Raw genomic sequence first — 21,947 nt, 5'->3', positions numbered from 1 at the left:
TTGAAACAGGTGTGTGTTTCGACGATACCGTGGCATCGTATTTCCTGATCATTATTGCACGCCGTCGCCTCGCTTCTCCCGTGCGTTTATCGCTTAAATATTACTTTAGCGATAGCGGCCACCGGTAGAAAACGCGGCAGCCGGTATTCACGCCTTGAATTGCAGCGCACTCGCAGTTTTGTATTTATAAAGCCATACCCGTTAAAAATACACTGGCTTGTAAAGAAAGAGCCGTAGTAGCGCGGGGCGGGCTTCCTAATAAAATATGAGAAACGCTTCCAACTCTGTTTGGGTTACTGTCGATTCTACTTGCCTGCAAACCCAGGCATTTTAATGTTTAAATCACTCGAAAAGAATATTGCGTCTTTGTTTCTTTCTTATCTTTTGCCGCGCGTTTCATTAAATCTTTATCACAAGATACGTTTCAAGGAGCATTTCCGTTTTTACTTCGTTTCTACCACGACTGTCGCGTTTGTAGCGCAAAGCATACCTAGACGTTTGAAATCGAGCAGCAAATATGAAAGCATCTCATAATTTTCTTTATATATCCTTTTACTTATAATTAGATCTATGTTCGATGCTTTATTCAAATTGTGTTAATAAATAGTAGTATTAATAGTAGTAAAGAAAAAGAACAATTTATAAACGATTGACGCGTACGTTTAACGAATATCCATTTGGAAAAACTATAGTCAGAAGAATCGATGTGTATTTTTGACCACATAATTGCGTGAGCAAAATAGTGCAAGAAAAATCGATATTATCCGTGTAGCTGTATCATTATCAGTTTAAGATATAACTTTTAGTTCGTCGTGCTTACTAATATACTGATTCGAAAACATGACTTATTCTTTTTAGTAATGCCTGCGCTAATGCACGCGAGCCAGACGTTGTCGCTTTCAGGATTAATTGAGTTTACAGTTAATTTTCAACGAACCTTCCACTTTAATCCTCGCGTGTTCACTTTGCAGCACCGGCTATGCACATGGGTGTATACCCATACACTTGCTGAGCTCGCACTCGGCGCCGCGTTGCGCCCCTTTATCGTACCTTTTCCCCCGTCTTTCGCCTGTCAGGACATCCACCCGTTGCATTTGCGTAATGTGATACGCGCGTTGCTGCATTATGCTTTAATTGCGTCATTATAAAACGAAAATTTCCTCACGCCTTCGCCGAGGCTGGGCGCCATTGTACGCAAATATATACGCAGGCAATTTAATTCGCGACCGCGCGAGCGCGTTACTTTGATGAAATTATTCTCTGTCGGAATATTTGTCTGGTGTATATACATTTCGCGAAATGTAACGTAATCCTGTGACCTTTGAAGTAGTGAAGCGACACTTGAAAGACAAGTGATTTTTAAACGTATAAAAATAACAGTATTTTATTGTTTTAAGAAATATTTTTTATTGCATGGTCTCTCTTTTATATTTTAAAGAATATTACGCGTGTTTTTAATTATTATATTAACGTACACTCTATTAGTTTCTATTTATCTACTAGATTTATGTACATTAATATGAACTATATAACTGCGACGTGTATTGACTAAAGTTTGTAATCAATGCAGTAGTAAAGTCAATTCGTATTAAACAGCGCTTTAGATCAGAAAATAGCCGCAAATCCTGCGCTATAATATGCGCTGCTCTTATAATACGCAGGATTATACGAACTCGAAGCAACCCCGTTTGCCGATGGTATTTCCCACGCACGAAACTCATTGTCGTAATATCAATAATGTAAAGCAACGCATTATCAGGATTATTCGTATTCACGGCTTAATTTATTACACTATTGCATAAAGATAAGAGAATACTGGCCGCTATAACAAACGCCGGCCCAGACCTCATTAATAATCGATCCGCGTAGCGGCTTCATCAACTTTATAAGGGATAAAATGAAGAGATAGAATAAAAAATTTATTTACTTTCTAAACGCAGATGTTTATTAAAGAGCTCGTTTAATTACCGATGCATTGTTAGTATTTTTATCAAAATTAAGGCTCACAAAAAATTTTGTTTATATAAAAAAGTCTTTGCAATTAAAGTGGTTTAAAATTTGCCGGCACAGAGAGAAGGAGAGAGAGAGAGAGAGATTCTTTCTGTAGGAAAACGTCACTTTTTTAGATTATTGAAATTGTTTAAAAAGTGCAGAGCCGCTACTCTACGCCACGTTCTTGAAATAGTTTCAGCAATACCGAAAAGTATGATTTCGCTCTCTCCGGCTGGGGCGTACTTGCCCTAGGTTATTATACCGTCTGCCTTGCGCCCGCTTCCGTCTTTATCAGAAATTCCATTTAGAAATTTTCCCGAATTCCTTCACTTATATCGTCGAGCTTATCGTCAGGCCTGGTATTTCCCTGTTCCTTCCGCTTTGTCGTCCCGTGAAATCAACTAACGAGACAATGGAACAGGAGGTTGAGAGCAAAAAGAGGAGGGGAAGGAAGATCGTGTAATTGAATTTCCACAATCTCCAAATGATACAACCGGGCGCGTATGTTCAGTCGCTTGACTTTTAAGCAACGCGAGGACCATCGAGGCGCGAAAGGTGGTGGTGCCGCGATATACGAAATCAATTCGGGTCATCTGTTCTGCGCCACCGTTGGGGCCGTCTGCTCTATTTCTCCAAACTCCGCGTCTATCTCGCGCGCGAGATCGTCGGAAGCAGACCTACGGAAGAGAATATTTATTGCGCTGTCTTATCGTCACATGGGAAAAGCGAGCAGCGGGAGAGAATTCTTCACTGCGCCGCGCCGGACGTTCTCTCCCCAATGGAATTCCTCTTTTTTTTTACTTCCTTGAGCGTTTCCCTTCGTCTTTCTCTTCTTGCTCCCTTTTTCCTACTTACTGTATTTTCCGTGACCCGACTTGTACTTGTCTTCCATCCTACGGAACGACTCGGACAGCATGCGGATACTCGTTATACGGTTCGGTAAGAACGTCGAGACCGGAAAGACTGCATGCATCCCGAAGAACACGCGGTCAGTTGGACTCTCGTCCGATAATCGAATTGTAGCTCGAAAAGCTCACGAGGGTGATCGCTTCGCGGAGATCTGGCGCAAATAAGAGATTAGAAAGAAGGTCGCTGAGAAACAGACGAGGTTTAAGCTGATAGCGTAATAAAAAATCTCTGCGAAGCAATTTTGCATTGTGCCGGCTGAATTATACACTTCGCAAGATTGCGCGAGCTCATTCTTTCCGTGTAAACTCTGCCCGTTGCGCGGCGATTCTCGTCCCTGTCCCTTTCCTCACCGATGCCCGCCGCCCCTCGCGTTCGTGTCGCGCGGCGAACGGAAGTCGTATTCCGACGCGGACGTCCGTCCTCGCCGTCGACCGTGGCCCGAAACGGCGTGAATTATAACCGCGAGCTAAACTTCGTGGCTTTCAGAAAATTTACCGGAACGTAGGAGAGAGCGGATGGATAGACGGTGGACAACCCCGCTGGGGGTTGAAATCGGTGATCCATGGCGACACCGTCCACCATCGCGTCTCTCTCCATCTCTTTCTTTATCTTTCTCTTCCTCCTTTCTTTCGGACGTGAAAAATTCTCTTCGCAGACTTATTCGAGGAAATCATGATATGTGGAGGTCGCGAATCGTCAACGGATTGCAGGGAATATTTATGAGAGACGATATAAACTTCAATGGCGGTTTGAATTTGCTCGGATTAAAAAGAAATTTTTAATCTTGGCTGCTCTCGCTGCGCTTCCGCATGTGAAACATTTCCACTTTCGATGAAAGCTATATACATATTATATAATCGTGTAAATGTATGTTAGCGCAGTACGCATTATTTATCTAATTGTAGTTTGTGTATTTAGCTTACTGTATGCCAGATCGTCGATTCATTTAGATTTAGAATATAGAAATTAGGAGATGTGAAACGAGGGAGTTCATCAGCGCTTTATACAATATTCACGAAGCTGTGTGTGGTCCTCGCGGGCTGCGATCAAACCTCGCGATTGGTCATTCGATTGGCCGGCCGATGGACCGATGCGTATATGGAAGTTGCATATTGCATGAATCATATTTATCTCGTGCGCGCTAATATACGTGAGGTAATACTACTGCCGATTGTGGAATAAAATTGCGCGCGCTAAAAAAAGTGTCGCGCGGAAAATGCAATTTCGGTCCCCTCTTATTACGACGCGGCGCACCTGAGAGGTGTTTTGTCAGCGGCGGCGGGTAATACCATACGGTACGCTTTATTCTTCGTCATATCACGTAATCTCGCAGACTTAAGAAAACCCGCCGGCGTAACCCGCGCCGAGTCGCGCGACGAAATCGGGAAGAGAGTTTGTGAATCTGATGTATCGGCAAATCCGCGAAGGAATCGTAAAAATCGCACGGGGCGTTTCGCGCGTAGCGCCGCGCACGATAAGGAAGGGTGAACTTGAGAGGTGAGGAGAGAGATGCTTCCCCGCAGGAGAGAGATGCTTCCCCGAAGCACCGCCGGGAGCTTTACGTCTTCGGAGCTTCGAATCGACGTCAATGGAGGAAAGTAAGGCAAGAGAGAAATCCTTCAATGGCTTATCCGCTTGGCCAACCGCTAGATTCCCTCTCCACATTCTTCCTTCTGTATCTCGTTTCTATCTCGCTCGTCCTATTCGTCCTTTTTGTGTTCGTTTCCTCCCCTACTTCTCTCCCGTTACAGCCGTATATATTCTTTCCCTCTGTCGACGCGGCGCACATCGTTGTCTCTCTTTCGCCATCCGTCTCTCGATGGACGCGCTTGCAAGGCCAGCCACTCGTAAACCTAATAATCTCGGCCACTCCTGACAAACGACGCCGTCAAAATGTAATTCCGGCGCGTTTTCGCTCGCCCTTCCACGTCTCGAATTCCAAGTGGTACACCGATGGTTGATGCGATCTTGTACATCCCACCACATCGTTTGCCGGCCTCTTTCTTTTTCCCGCGTCGTCCCTCAATTTTATTCTGATTTTCTTTCCGTTCGCAGTTTTCGTACATCGTCGACCTTTCGCAGACACCCCTCAATCGAGCCGCTTACGACGGTAAGATTTGACGAGCAGACGTGACTCGCCGATAGCCCTCTCGTACATACATCCGGCGCCGTGTGCGCTTGCGACAAAATCAATGGCAATTTTCTCGTCCGTCACACTCGCTTCGCGGAGGGACATTGCGATCTTTATCCCCGGACGACAGCAAACTTTGGCTATCGGATTGGCGGATGGACGGATTGTCGTGAAAATATCGTGGGCGATGGCGGGATTTCGCGTCGATTCGGAATTCGAAATTCGACGTGCGATGCGCGCGTGTGTCTGAATTGGTAAGTGTATCCACTGCTTGAATGTAGTCGGCTCCGGACGATACGTGTCCGCTCGTCAAATATTCGTTGAATCGACGAAAAAACACCGCGAATTTTACTGCATTGTCACGTGCAATTATAGGACTAAAAATTGTTGGAAGCTTTCCGATGTCGGTGTTCTTTGATATTCAAAGAACGTCACTGTGAAATGTGTGAATTATAAATTGCAATTATTTTAAGTAATAGTTTATTACAGACGAATTTTATCTTGAAACAATCAAATTAAGTTACGAACAACTAAATTATAATTATAAAAGAAACATTGTTTCATTTAAAGTGTCTCCTCTTGTTACGCGTTGTTATTTTCGCATAACTCAAATTGTACAAAATTATTTAAGTTATTACCCAAAGGCCGAAATGTACAATTGTGGAATTACAATATTGCCAAGCGGACGTATATTAACTCACACATATACGATAATAAATTATATCAGCCTGGGGGCCAATATTTATAAACAAGACAAATGAGTTGTACACATATGAACGGACGCATGCCGGAGGAAATGCGAGGTAGCCGGAGTCTGACAGAGAGCACCTAACTGTTTAATAGCCATTAATTATCGCGACTTAATTTCTTTACGATAATCATTGTAATAATGCTCGCTGAGAAATACAATTTTGCGTGAATGCAGTCAAAGCGATGAATATAATTCGTACTGTGGCTACGATCTCTCATAAGGCCTCGGAATACGGGTAATTTGTAACTGTTGGCGCAAAGCCGCGCTTAAAGCGATATTTGCATTTGAATCCGCACCATCTTCAAACATGTTAAACGCCGTTATTTGTACACAAATTTATCTCGTCCGTGCACGTCGTGCACGGTGCGGTTCCGCAGTATTGGACGCTTGAATAATCCACCCAAGGCGACCGATATTACGCGCCACGCTTAGCGCACCGTCGTGCCGATCGATCGAGGCCGAAAGTCATATCCTGTCGTAATGGGGAAAAAGAATACGGGAAGTCATGCAGTGTATTATGTTAAAAGAACATATCGACGGCACACGAATATCAAGGATCTTCCGAAATTATAATGATCTCCCTCTTTATTCGTTCTTCCAGCTTGATACCCAAGTCACCCTGAATAATGCAGAGTCGCGCTCTTTATGAATTTTTATGCGTACCACGGAATGGAATACATTTCAGTTTGTTTCAATTCATGTAGATCCGACGGATACTCTCCCGCAATCGCCTCTGCGATGGCTGTATCTGCTTTCATACTTTACTTTTCGTTCGTCCGCATTTATCGGCCATAAATCGGGAATATCCAATCGATGGGTCAACGTCGGAAAATTTATGCTTAACTGAACAAGTTAGCCATAACTTGTCCGCAGTATGAAATCTGTTTCACAAACCTTTGCATGAATTTTTTACAATTAACACTTCATTAAACCATAAAAGATTTGAAAAGAGTATTAAAATTTCGTTAAGTATACTTTATGATATTATTATTTTAACGCGAGGCGTACATTTAAAAATAAATGTAGAAAATTATATTGTAATTTGTGGAAAAAAACTGGTTTTTAATTAACGCGAACATTAAATAAGGTTGTTTTTAATGGTTAATTATGCTAATTTAGCTCTTTTTTCGTTATTTGTCTCAAAGAGTAAGTACGGATACATAAAACACGTTGTGCAATGGCGCATGCAGCGTCTCCACGTTAATTACAAGTGCATTTCTCAGAGCTCGCACGATTAATGTCATGGCTTAAAAACCGTAAGTTTTAAACCTTTGTGTAATTATCTTTTTGTGATGAAAGTTACGTTATTATAGAACGTTATTATAGAAAAAAAAGAAAAAAAAAGAAAAAAACGACAGCCTGCAGTGAAACGTGACATTCCTGTGTTAATAGACTCGAAATGGATTGTTTTCTTCGACATGTGTATAACTTTCTTGGGCTCTGTTATTTTTCTTATGGATACATTCATAGAAAACATTAGCACTCTGTGCCATTTGCGCTGTAGTATATTTGAAAACTAAACATTTTTGCAAAAATTTGTACGTCTTTTTTTTTTTTAACTGCTGTGTACACAGTAGCCCTTTCAATTTGAAACCGGGGTCGGCGGAGCTTTCGGCGCGGAAGATGTGCGAATAATGTTAATTGAAATGGTCACTCGTCTGGCCAAACTGCAAATAGTTGCTCTCCCAACACCCGGTAATCCCATCGAACGCCAAAGGTCGCCGGCATTGCCGCAGAATTGCATTCGCGCGAATATGCATTCGCGGAAAAGTATTCGCCTTTTATTTGTAGAAAATATACTCGCCCGATGAAATGTGGGGAAAACATGTTACTGGCTATTACCGCGGTATACACTTTATTTAATCGCAGGCATGTAGTCATTTAGCTTGTTCGCCATTTGCGTGTTGCATCACGTGAACGTGTTCGGTGGAATCCGATTTTCGTGGCAGTTAACATTTTTGTTGCTGACGAACGTATACATATCGGAAATTTGTATACGAAAATGTCATCCATAGTTAATTATACTTTAGACATTTAAATTGATGTTGACGTATCGTGCTTTTCTATAAAGTCGCATGTTATGCTTAAGTACTCCTAAAACGATGGCGACACAGATGATTGCTTACATAAAACCGCAATTCATATTTCTTTCTGTGTATGATTATTCATATTATTGCGATAATAAATTAAAATATTATTTAAGGAAACTTTTTAAGATACAAGAATGAAATTTTTCAATCCTGGAAATTTTTATTTTAAAGTTTCGAGAATACGAATAATCCGATATATATTTTTTCTATTTAATTTCAAATAAATTTTATCCAACGGAGTTTTCTCTTCTCTTTTCTAGCAGAAAATTGAATATACAAAAATTGCAACTGACCAAAACAAATTTTTCCCAGGGAAAAGTCAATTTTAAATTGGTCACCGAATCTATGGATGAAAAACGGGAATGCGAGACATTGAATGCGCTCCACGTGTACACTAACAATACACCACGTTGCAATTCACATTATCTCTTTTGATATCACGTCGCACGTTTCTGACCGCATATACGAACAAGTCCTCACATGAATTTCAAGATCTAAACGCCGTGACTGTTAAGCGAGCGCGTTAGGATCGCGAGCGTTCGCGTTTCGAGATCTCGCCACGACACACGTTTCGCCTGTCGTGCCACGTCTTACGTGGCGCGAATCTTTTCGCAGAATTGTGGCCCCGGCTGTCCCGCTGTACTATTGCCGTAGCCAATAAAGTTTAACTGCACCCTTTACACGGAGTTTGCGATAGTGCCGCCGTAGTTCTCATGGTAGGCGGGACGACTTGGAAAAGCTCGACAGCGAGTCCTTATCGGACCCATCCCTGCTCCCCTATTACCTGTCTTTTCCCCCAACTCTGCCGCCGTCGCTCCTTTTCTTTATTCCTTTCTCCTTTCATCTCGTTCCTTCTGCTCTCGTTTTGCAGCTATTGTGATAACCATTTACATAAGGAATCCCGGAACTACGGGCGGCAGTTACCACAGACGGTATACCCGGATCTCTCTCACTACCGCGGGGTTTGAGACGAGCGGGGGTTCAGTAAGAGGACTATGCCTGAAGCCGGAGCTATTTATGCGCTATTGCGCGCTCATATTAGAGTAAGCAGTGGGATCTGTGATACCGAAATCATCCGCAGAAAGCCGCGTAGACAATGAAAATAGATGTACGTGGATATGAACATAACTACCATATAGCCTCTGTATTTCTAGAACGTCGCAATTATTAGGTTTCTCTGTGTAAGTAAAGATCCTTGTAACGGTGAATATAATTGAAGGATCATAAGGATGAGGCATAACAGAAAAATGAAATGATGGTTCGAGAAGAGATTTATATATTTTTAAATAGACATTTATTGTTCTTTTAACATTGAATTTAGAAATATATTTTTCAAAAGTTTCTTAAATTATATTTGCTCTTGTAAGTTTTTTGTAGCGTTGATTATCTCGGAAAGCATATCGTGCCAGACGCAGCTTTTATTGTACGTGAAGCTTACTCTGTTCAATGATTCAGTAAGACGCTACTGCATTATCTATCTTTGACCCTTCGTTCTTTCCACCTTTTCTCTGGAAAACAGCTGGGAGAAAATGGTTAGGGAACGTGATGTCTTCGTCGAGTTCAATACCAACGATTTTACAGTGCTTGAATCTGGCTGCCGCAGGTCAGTGTAGCGATTATTGTACTCACCGCTACCTCTGGCGTTTTCGGGCTTTCGTATCAACCTACTTTATGGGGAAATCCTCTTAGCCCCGATCTTTAATGAGGCCACTCGTGGTCGCTACCGGGATTTTAAGCTAATTGAATAATTTCAGTTTTGAGCCCGGTCGGGGTTGCCGGGCGTGTTTTGTGTTCCAAATAAGTTCAGCGGCACCACCTCGCAGCCACCGGGACGACGCGGATGCAAATGTAATGACCGTCGGAACGATAAGAGCTTCGTGCACAGAAGCGACGACTTACTCAGAGTCACCTGAAGCTTCGCCGTAAGAATTAATCCGGAGAAATTCAAGAAATCCCTGGCCAGGTGAGGTGGGAACGCTGGCCCTTATTCCGTTCTCGTTTTAATAATAACATCGTTGCGTTCCTGCGCTGTGACCCGTACGGCCCTCGATGCGGAACGGCTTGTAATTGTATTTAAACGACGGCGTCATGCCGATCGGGAATGTGCAACAGCGTCGCCTCGTACACTCGCAAACCTCTCGCGAACGACTAAATCGAATGTGTTCATTACGTGGAGCATGGGTTACATTTGCGATCGGATTCATTTGGCTAATCGTGACGATATATTCCGAGCTTGAACGCGTCCGACATAATTGTATCGGCTACGAAAACTTCGCTAAAATTTGGTGCAAACCGTTTACTTTTAAACGCACCAGATTTTCCAATTTCTATAGGGCGCTTATAAAAGTTTACGAGAATGCCGTCTGAAAAAAATTAAAAAGTAGATTTTTTAAATTATTTTTAATTCAAACAAAAAAGATCTTTACATTGAAATTTTACCATATGTTTATTATTTTCGTGTTATATATCGGCTTACATTAATTATTTATTTTAATTCAGATTAAATTTATCAGATAATAAAAAAATGTTATAAATATGTAGCGGAAACTATATTTTAATTTTTTATTGTCTTAAATTACCGAAGATACATAGAATTTAAAAATTGCAATTAATAATTAATAATATAAGCGCAAATTTTTTGAAGATTATATACGATTAAGAATAATACAATAATTATTACTGCTTCTATATTTATACTTATTAATAATTCAGTAGAAAGCCAATATTCTCTCGTTATAAATTTTATTATTCTAATATTCATCGTACATACACACCATCTAAAATTTTGAAGGAGATACGATTGGATAATGATTTCCTGGGTTGGAAAACGTATATTTGTATTGTGATCTATTGGTAGTACAGACCGCAGTCCTGATTGGGCGCCGGATAAACTTTCTTCCTTCGGACCGAATCTCGCCGCTGTGATTGCGCTCGCTCCACCTCCACACTTCTTCGCCTCCTTCTCCGAACCTGTCAGCTCAGTCAATGTTTATTTAGCTTCCCCTGTTTGCGGGTCGAGGGGTACAAATTAGAAGCAACGCCGCTGATGATTCAGAAGGGTTCCCCCGCTACGTTCGATTATACTCGACGGGCCGCATTCGCTATTTGCCGTCTTCCTCTCTTCGTGTTGTTTCCCTTCCGCTATCTACACGAGCTTCGCTACTTTGATTCGTGACATTCCAATTGCTTCGCACTACCGATCGTACAGCAAACTCGAGAAAACTTGCACGTGTTTTCGACGTATTGGAAAATCTTTGTTAGTTGAAATCATTTAGTTTATTGAACTGTTTCCGTTTCTCATAAAAGCTAAGGGTGAAAATATGAATATAAACGATTTAAACTCTCCGTCAATTTTTTAATCCAGTTATTGAGTACAAATTATGGTTTAATAAACAAATGTATGATTCAATAAAAAAGTTAAAATATAATTAGCTGCTATAGGTATACACAATGTACCTGTCATAATTTTCTACTACCTGACGAATTTGATTTGAGCTAGATCAAAAATTTAATGCAAATCACTCGTGCAAAAATTTGCTTGTTAATATCGCTGTGTATAATTTTCACTTTTCGATTCCATCTATCTCTTGTATAGATTGAGCGAACTATGATCATAATCGGCATGGATTTGATGCATGGCGATAGCAGAATGTCAGCGATGATTCGAAATCCACATTGTTCAAATGTCATCTATGGAATGTAAATTGTACGAGAATAAGCTTGTCGACTGCGTGTAGATCCGGTTGGGTTGTTTCCCAGTAGCTTTGAACAATCGCTACTTATTAATGAAGCGTATATCCGTGTGTTACAGAGAGAGATCTCTATCGTTCTGTTGTTGGCTGAAAAATACGCTTGGTGATAGCTATTGCTGTTTTCTTGCACGAAAATGCGAAAATATAATAATGGCATAAAAAAAGGGTCTTTTCTCATAATACTATTTAAACAATTTAATTTTTCTAGAACGGCTTATTTAGTTAATGTTTTTAAACTACAAAAGCTAATTCCACTTAATAAATAATTTATATGTAACAAGTTGATACAGTTTTCTATAGTTCTTTTTTACATATAGTAAATTCATTAACACAAGTGACCTATTCATTAATTTCCTTATTTTCTTATTGCAGAAATATAGAGATGTAATTATCTATCGTGCCAAATGTGTGATAAACAGAAATCAGATTTAACTCGCCTTTTCAGAACAAAAATACGACATGCACATTAAATTAATTATGTTTTCACGATGCCTCGATTTTCAGCTGGTCGATGACCCGCGCAATAACGAAATCGCTCGCATGGCCGTAATCGTGGGCCGTTCGATAGCGTGGGCGCGGTGTCGGGTTTCGTATGACTGACGACACACCACGTTGCGCCCATAATTCGTGCGACGGAGTGTCGTATCCGTTTGCTTCGGCCGCGCTTGGTGGTATTAGCACGCACGACGGTGGTCTCGGTAGCGTGTGTGGGTGGTCCACGGTGGTACGATGAAGTTTCCGCTTTCTGTATAAACAGGCTGCGGTACGTCCTGGCGCCGTGATGGCTCCGGGCCTTGAGACACGGACACGGCGCAGGCGCAGGCGTTAAAGCGGTATCAGTAATTACCACCGTGTCGGCAAACAGGGAGTCTGGCCAGTGTGTCAGGGTTCAAGTGCTACCGAGCCTCTTCTCTTGCCGCTTGGCAGAACGCGTGGCGCGAGATATTCAATATAGACAACGCCGCGAGCGACAACGCTGTTCGTCGCTGTCCGTCGAGATTCAACGCGAGATAATATTCCAATTTTATTCCATTACCCAAATAGAGAATAATATTCGTTACTCCAGCCGCTGTTTTCACTTAGATAAAGCGAAAGTGCGGCCGCTCCTTCCAATGAGATACGATCGCGTAATCTCGTCGCGGGAACCCGCGACGGAAAGTAAGAACGCTATACTTTAGAGATTATCCCGTTAATCGACTTATAATCTCGCAACTTATCCGTCGCAAGAAACTACCGGGATACCGCGGCACTATGATTTAAAGATACGTCGATCATATGGAACGGAAGCAACGGCTTTCCTCGGAGTGAAAAACGAGAAGCCCGTTATCGCGCTTTCGACGACGGGGCCGTCGGGGCGATTCACGTCAAACGCATCTATCACGTACTCGTATAAGCGAAGGATTTCAGGGGAAAAGGGGGGGAAAACGTCAGTTTCTCCGTTCGACGGAAACACATGACATTCAAGTGCGAGCGAGCGCCGTCAACAAATTTAACGGTGCTGCACACCTAGAATTCTTTTTTATCACTTTAGTATTTCCAGGACCGGAGAAAAGTATCTTTGAAACGGTTTCAAAGGCTGCTTTCAGAGACGATACCGATGCTGTTGCAAGGAGCTCTTCGTTGAACCTTTCTCGAACGGAGAATGACCAATGTTGACGATAAGTGTGCTTCTCTCGAGTTGGATGTTTTTTTTTTTTTACGTTGAAAGCGTTTCCGTTCTTTTACAATGTCCAATTTACTGTGAGTGTTACGAGATTTTATTGTTCGCAATAGGTATTCATTAACCTTCTGCTAATCAATTAATCGAATAATCTTTCTGAATTAATATTTCATTTTTTATTTGAAATATTAGTAATTATTAATACTTGTTATTCTGATATCTTCATATGCTATTTTTAAGATATTAATGAAACGGTAAATGTGTGTGTATTATCGTGAAAATGATATTTAGATTGCAGATGTATGTAAAGTATAAACAGTAAAGCATAAAACCAATTAGATCTAGATGACATATTTCTCGATATATTTTTGGTTGTCGTAAATTGTACAGAAATCGAGATACTATTTGACGCAAAATCACTTCGCTCTGTTATCCATTTGGGAACATTCTGGCGAGAGAGAAACCGCAGAAGGATTACGCGGCATTAAAAAATTGTCTCGTATTGGACTTTTCATCAGCATTGGTCCATACACGTAACCGTAACCGAATGTATCGAGTTCATTGGCTCGAAATCGAATCCGCTTATCCATTAATACGCGGACAAAGTCGTCAACGTAACGATCGCGACTATGACGAAGACGACGGACGGGGAAGAATGAAACGGGAGGAACAGAGAGAGACAAGTGGAAACGGTAGGCACGTTGCCAGCCCACCAGCAGACCCAATCTTTTTTAAACGGCCCGCTCATTCATCGCGGCCAGACAGTCTCACGATTATAAAGCGCAAATCCTTTTATTTCACCGTTTTGCCCCGCCTTCGCTCTTATTTTTTGCCACCCGTTTCCATCTTCTCTTTTTCTTCCTTTCTTTTTCTCTTACTTTTTCTTACGCTTTTACACTTCCACTTATACGTCTTCTCTCTTTCTTTCACTTTTCTATCTATCAGTGTTATCGCGCTTTGATATTATTTTATTATCTTGCTATACTTTTTTTTCATTTGCTTTACAAAAGACGCGCCATTACTGACGAAGAATATCGGGAGAAAGAATGGAATAATTGCTTAATTAGCAATCTACCTTACAAAGTCTATCTCCGTCATTCTTCGGCTTTTGTCACAAGTGACAGGCAAAGCGGAAAAGCGAGAAGAGGCGACAGATACGTCAAGTTTAAACGAAACGCTGGTCGAAGAAAAGGCGAAAGGAAAATAGCGCAACATCGCGTTTACGTCGCATTGGTGGCGGCTTTTCCGCGTCCACGCGAAGTCAGCTGCCGTCGCTAATCCGTAGAGTCGAGCTGCAGAGATCGTCCTTTTAATACGTTTCTTCCGGCCCGCATACGCGAATTACATTGCACATAAACGCATTTACATAAGCGCAAAGAAAAGTACAGAGAGAGAGAGAGACAGTTGGGATTAACTTACCAGAATAATTTAGATGCTCACGTTTAGATATTTAGTCATAAGACAACGCTGTAACTTGACTAATTGGCTAAAACGTTAATTTAACGTTATTGCGAAAGAAAATGTTAAATTTTTTTATGTAATATATGTATAATGAAAAATTACATGGATTTATACTTTTTATTTTTCGGGATTTTAATGTGGTATAGTTAATATAATGAAAAATCAGTTAGACCACCAATATGTTGGAAAAAGTTAATATATTCTTCTTATACAAATTATTTGTCTGATTAAAAACGCGTGGTAATCTTTCTTATTTTCATATTTTTAATATGAATTTTATGTATCGTATGCTAAAATTAATTCGTATAACTGTTTTTTAGTTATAATATAAATTGAATCTTTATATATATATATCAATTATACAATACATATCGCAATACATACAATTTATTCTGGAAAAAAATCGTTTCGGCAATCGCGTTCCAATCATCATTCTTTCCGTACGTATGTAAAATGTAGGTAGGTGTAGCCTTGGGGGGTGTGCTTAAACACACGAAGGGGGAGAAATACATATTAAGGTAGTTGTCTCGTCAGGGCATGTATTAGATAAAGTTTTCGATTTTGGATTTTATATCAAATTATATGATCAGCTTTGCAGTCGATTTTTTCTGTGGCTCCTTACCGACTATTTACTCTAGAAAATCGATCTCGAAAATCACAAATTTTGCATTACTTCATACAGACGGCCAGAAAAAGAAGGCTCTATCACGGTTTCAATCACATATTTTTCGCATTTTTCGATTAGATGAAGTGAGAAAAAACATTGCTTTTTTACATTAGATTTCGAAGAATTCGATGCAACCATAAAATATATAGTTTACCGGAGATTTCGCTGCTAATTTTTTAGTTTATTTTAGTGAAAATGCGGTAATCGAGCAGACATTTTTTGGTCGAGGTAAGGTTGGGAAGACTTGGCAAGCCGCTGGCTAATCACTGTAGTTGCAGGTTATGAGGCTCGTCTTTCTTAGCCGAATTGGATAGTAATTGACACCCCTGTCATGCGTTTTGAAACCCTTTCTCAGTAATTGTCAAAATTCAATCGAAAAGAAGATGTAACCTCACTTGTAACCTTTCTCGACGACTCGCATGATCAGCTGATCAAAACGGAGTCAAATGAGAAAAATCACATAATTTGGAAAAAGTAACATACTTTGGCACGTATGAAATTTTACACCATAATTCATAAAATTATTTTTCCCTTAGCAAAAATTGCCTGAAATATATTTCTGAACGTGAAAACCTACAAACAGTCACATGACTAGCACGTAGCGAGACGCCTACCTTAAACGGAACGCGCGGAGAGAAGCTTCGACCACAGCCGCGCGTAAAGCACGTGAACTGCCAAGTCCCTGATAATATTTCCATATAACGAAATGCATTTGGGTTCTCTAATTATACATTATTAAAGTAAGTAGCCCGCCGCTCGTAATTCTCAGGCTACGTCTGTAAGCTCGGGAGAATATCTATCGCGTGAATGCCGCGTACGCCGCCCCCGCGATATTTAGTTTCCTCTTACGAGTTTCCGCGGCGCGAACGCACATATTATATTTACTACGGATGTATAGACGCGCGCGCTCGCGCACTGACGTCACGAACCTCGGTGGATGAGATTTCACACCCGACGTTTACTTTTTACGACCAGAGGGTTGAAAGGAGTAGCTTTACCGCGCGGCAACATGTTGTTCTTTATCTTTTATTTCCCCCTACCCTTACGCGCGAGTAGAGCAGAGGCGGAAGGATCCAGGCGGAAAGCATGGTTTCTATATACATATACGCGGAGGTTCAGCATATTTCGTCTATCCATTATTCATTGTAGGCAGCCTTCCCTTGTTCTTTTGTTATGTGCTTCCTGCACCGGGGCTGCTCGCGACGCACCGACTACTTTTCCCTACTGCCCTTTTCGTTTTTTCTTTTTTCTTCCCGTTTTTTCGCCCGTCGCCGAAGCCTATACGTAATATGTATACATATGTATATTTGCCGCGGAAGCCGAATGTCTATCGTTTATCGAATTACGATCGTATATAGGTTCACGCGCGAGATCGTTGGAAATTCATCGAACAATTTTACGGTCGTAACATCGCAGCGCTTATGGAAACGCTTCCACCTCGCGCGCTCGAGACGACGTCGTCGTCGTCGTCGTGATGGCCCGCGAAAGCACGGCACGGAAAGAGGAAGGATAAAGCGAACGATTGACCGTCCTTTTTCTCGATTGTCACATGGCTATCTAGGAAGTGCGTTTGAATTATTCATGCCCCGGCGAGCTTTCTCTCGACGGAGAGATATTTTTACCTCCATGTGTACTTCCATCGAGTCCGCGAACCTTGTAAAGGCACGATTACGGAGATGAAATTGTTATGCTGATCGATCTCTGCTTACTAAGACGGCGGATAAGGTCATGTTATTTGTCTGCAATCCTTTAACAGAAGCTATGTGCGCTGTCGCGTTGTGCATTATTAACTTTCACGAACACACTATACGTAACTTTTTTATTATCTCTCGAGACACGAGAGGAAGTTTCGTCATCTCCGGCTTATAACGTATGAGCATTTTAAAATGACAATTTTCTGACGTTTCGTCGATTTCTGAATAGAAATGTGACAATCCTTTTTTTTTTCAACTAATATAAGATAAAAGATATATATATATATATATATATAACCAGTAATCGAATTACGATTCTTGTTTGAATTTTATTTCACATTAAATTGAAATGTGTCGATATCCCATTTTCCTGATATCTTCCTCGAGAGGATTTTCTAAGTTTAGCTCTGATTGTTGCCGTATGTATGTATGCCGACAGCTCAGTATGGAATTACAGAAATCCGATATGATCGCATATAGGCACATCCGCGCATAAACCGATAGCAGCACATGCTGAAATAGTCTCGAGAGCGAATTACAGAATGTGTTCTATTAAGTTACACGTGTGTGCGCGAACGTAATAATAACTCGACGGGAAACGCCGAGAATGCAGCGCGCAACCCGCATGAATCGTCGTACGAGTTTCGTCCGTCCAACGTACGTAAAGAGGAATTGTTTAAAAGGCGGAGCGATGCTTCTCCGGCGTGGACGGGTTCAGCGACGGGAATTTCTGTTGCTCAGAGGTACTGCTCTCGGATTTCTTGTTTCACATTCTCGTTGCTGTCGTCGTATTAGATGCAAAACTGCGCGCACTCTATAGATCTTGAAATATATAAAGAGCCGACTTCTCGTGCGCACACGCCTACGCGGCGGGCGGTGCTTATCGCAGATTGCATCGAAAATTTAAAGTCGCGGCACTCAAAGGGGATTCGAGGACTATTTTCCTCTACCATTGAAATTGACTTGAATCAGATTCGGCCCTGGAATCGGCCCGAGTCGGGCATAGAGATACGTGCGGCCGTGCGCACCGCCGCATCGCTCGCGATGACGGGCGAAGGGAATAAAACGGGTTTCCAGCACGCGAGAAGATTTTCGCTCGCCTCCCGTTTGGTTAGCTACGTCCCCGGAGCTCTTTTACGGGTCACCATAGTTCACATCGATCAAACTTTAACGAGAACCGTTTTCCATAGCTATTCAGAATATGAGAATGTTAGTGAACTTAGGAATAAGTTCTTGGCGTAGCAATAAAAACAGTACGACTATTTTTGGCAGTTTTTAATTTTATTTATTTGCTTAAGAGTCGTTCACAGAATCAAGATGTTGATTATGGATGTTGATTTGTGTACATGGAAGAACTTATTTTATTAATGATAGATATGTGAAAATAAGATGATGCATTTCAGTGTAAAATCGTTTAATAGTGTATTGTTTATTTTTATCCAGCGTACATAAAATATTAATTGTACCATAAGCTAGATTAGCTAATAATAGTTTTAATAGTATATGCTTTTACGCATGTTTTTATGCGCGTTTTTATACATTAGCGATATGTCGATGTTAATATAAAAATATTATATTTTTAAAGCAACAACGGTTTGAAAAATTTATTACGAAAAATTTTTTATTACAAACAATATTATAATATCTGGAATAATTGGAAAAACAACGAAAAGGTGTCTCGAAAAAAAAATACAAATATTCAGATTAATCGAAGAATAACGTTGCACAGTTCGATTATCACTGGTATTTCATTTATCTCGTATAAACATTACGTTTATTGTCATTTTAACAGATTTGGTTCGAGATTGAAGATTCGCTTCGCGCGATCGCTATATATATAATTGCAGAAAATTAAATATTAAAATTTTTTTAACTCAGTAAACGCAAAGAGGGGGAAATCCCGCTTCTGTATCGCATGTATAAGCTCGCCGATTCGTATCTACTGTTGCGCGCATTCGCGTATTGTTGGTACGAGAGAGCACCAAGGTTTCCGCCTTCCCCGGAATTCCCCGAAGCCCAGGTTCCGCTGTGCAAGAGCGCGTTCTTCCGTCGCGGATCAAATGGCGCCACACCAACACGCCGCGCTCAACGGCAGTATCGCGCTTCCGCGACCGCTACCCCGCTCGTTGCTCATATGGATCATGCGGTTACGCGGTGGACGTGGCCCATTTGTTATTTGCTGCGAGTGCGGATTCGCAACGGCTACGCAACGGCGGCGCCACGCCGTAGAACTGGGGTTGCATCGGCCCGATGAACAATAGGAATTGCCTCGAGATTGCGAGCAGAAACAATTGCCGAATGCCCGTATAATCGCAGTCGCGTTTCTCTCAATCATGCATGCACAAGAGGAAGAAGGCGTGCAACTCAATTGGCTTGGGAAGGTCGCGTTTAGAATCTACAAATCATTTTTACGTGGTCGTTCGACGCTATATTACTCCGCAATTATTGTTGCTATTACCTCGCGACTCGACCACGGCGTTCCTTGATGGAAAACGATTCTTACTTCATTCGGCGTTGCATGGGAAATAATATAGGGACGGGAAAAAACAGTGGATTAGTTTCTCAACGAAATTGGCTTTCTTTTTCGAGAAATAATGCAACAATCACGGAGCTAACTGTTGCCGACGAAATGCACGCACGATTTCAAATGTAAGGACGCATATCGAACGAAAAACGAATGGCAAAGAGATATGAAAGAATTCTAATTCAACAATGATAGAATTATTTTTTTAATGACATTTATTTATTTTGTATAATAATACAGGCCTGTCGACAAAATTTATTTGAAAAATCGAATTATTTTTTTCCAATTAATGTATTAATTTTTTTTATTAATACACCTAATTTGGCGAGACATACAGTCGTACCAAAGTTTCATCTCACTTTCATTCTGATGAAGATATCGCACACTACCGGCGCGCGGGGGACTACTAGATTAATACGGATCCACAAAAGTAGGCGTGTGGCGGCAACCATAAATCCAGAGGACCAATATAATCAAGAGAAATCCGTGGCGCACGCGAAACGCGGCAGAGATGGCGCGATGGGCGTTAAGATTACCACTCGGCTCATCGAGTATTAATTACATCGGGTCAACGCGCAACCCCGCAACGCGATCCCTCCGTCCCCGAAAATCGCGCTACAGTCGAACGCGCTATTTGTGCGCGACCCTTTCTTCAACGAAGGGCGCCGAAAAGGGTAGGGGGATGTAAGGGAGTCGGGGAGCCGAAAAGGAGAGGAGGTAAGTCTCAGCGCCTGCGATGGTTGCAGCGTTAATGACTGTCTGGCTCAAAGAGAATTCGCGGATAAATTCCGACAAGCGTATAACGAGAGAGTCTCGTAAATGACGACGACGATAGTATGCCGTTATGTATATTAATGTATCTGCCTCAGCGAGTTTTTTTCGTGCCGCGCCACACAGTTCGCACACGATTCCGACTTCTTTCGCTCTCTTCGTTTTCGATGTAGACGTTATTCGAATTTCGACATCCTTTCGACTTGGGAACTCGTGGGAGCTGAATCGATTACACACGTCACGTTACGGCGGTGGACTTTCGGCTTTTCTCCGAACCAGCGAATTACGGTAACGAACCTGTATCGAGGTGCACGGAAATCGGAAGCCGCCACTTCGCTACTCGGAGGTCGTAACGACCCGAAGATAACCACTTCGAGCGGATAATGACAGAAAACGAGCGGCTTGTTTTGTCGAAAGCTACCGATCGGAAGTGTTGGTCCAAGTCTAAGAGGAAACGCGTTCGTTGAGTATCTTCTTTGATCAGAATGAGAAAGAGAATGGGAGGATTCTTTTGTCGGGCGCTCTTTTAAAATTAAAGATTATTGTCTATAAACTTGCTACTTATATCTTTGCATTGTAAATTGTGAAAATTCGCGTGTTCCCCGAACATCTCTTCGCATGAAGGCGTTTATACTGGAAAGATTACATCTCATTTGAAAATCATACATAAAATATTGGAATAAAATGGTACTTATATTGATATTAAAGTTGATGCATTATCGTAAAAAGTTATACCGGACATCTCCGCAACCGCTGTACTATCGCTTTAATAACTTATATACGGAATATTTAAATGATCTCTTACGACCCTTAAGACTGAGTAAAAATATAATAAACAGTAGATACGGCGCGTTTTATTTTCCCTCTACTTAAATTGGTAGTATAAAAAATGACAGTTCAGACGTTCCACCAGTAGAAACGCCACCGTAGTAGCCCGACGCTATATGCACCGAATGCACGTTCGCATTTTCCGCACCATCGCATCTCTCGTCGGCTCGATGGTTTACGGTGGTAATGTAGGCAATAAAAATGTGGCCGATAAAAATGTCGGGCGGGCGTGGTGGAACGCCGCGACAGGAACGCGCCGAAATGGCCCGAAGATGGTGGAGAAAATAAAAAGCCCCGTTAATTGTCGCGGCAATGACGATACTTCTCGGCGCGGTCGTGACGAAAGCGCGATAAGTACTAAAACCTATATATACTTCCTAATAAAACGCACTATACGTACCGGCGAAGAGATCGTTAACACGCTCGAACATTTTATTAGCACTTTGTGTCGGACACTCGCATCAAATCCATTGATGGCCCGGTCGTCGATTCGGTGCGTCCCGGACCGGCGATCAACCGGAACCGATCGACAAGTCGAGTGTTAAACTTCAGCCGATTGAGCGAGCACGAAATAATTATTTCGCGCCGAACGACGTCGTCGAAATTCGACTACGGAAAAACGTCCGTACGCTCCGACCGCTTTTACGACCTCGTCGTGCATTCGTCAGAGTTTAAAGTTTGACATGCGATTTCCTGCGCAAGTACGCAATACTATCC

The sequence above is a fragment of the Temnothorax americanus genome, unplaced genomic scaffold (assembly GCF_048541705.1).
Source record: "Temnothorax americanus isolate GAGA-0224 unplaced genomic scaffold, ASM4854170v1 Scaffold22, whole genome shotgun sequence".
NCBI classification, from domain to species: Eukaryota; Metazoa; Arthropoda; class Insecta; order Hymenoptera; family Formicidae; genus Temnothorax; species Temnothorax americanus.
Note: the sequence above shows the minus strand (reverse complement) of the source record.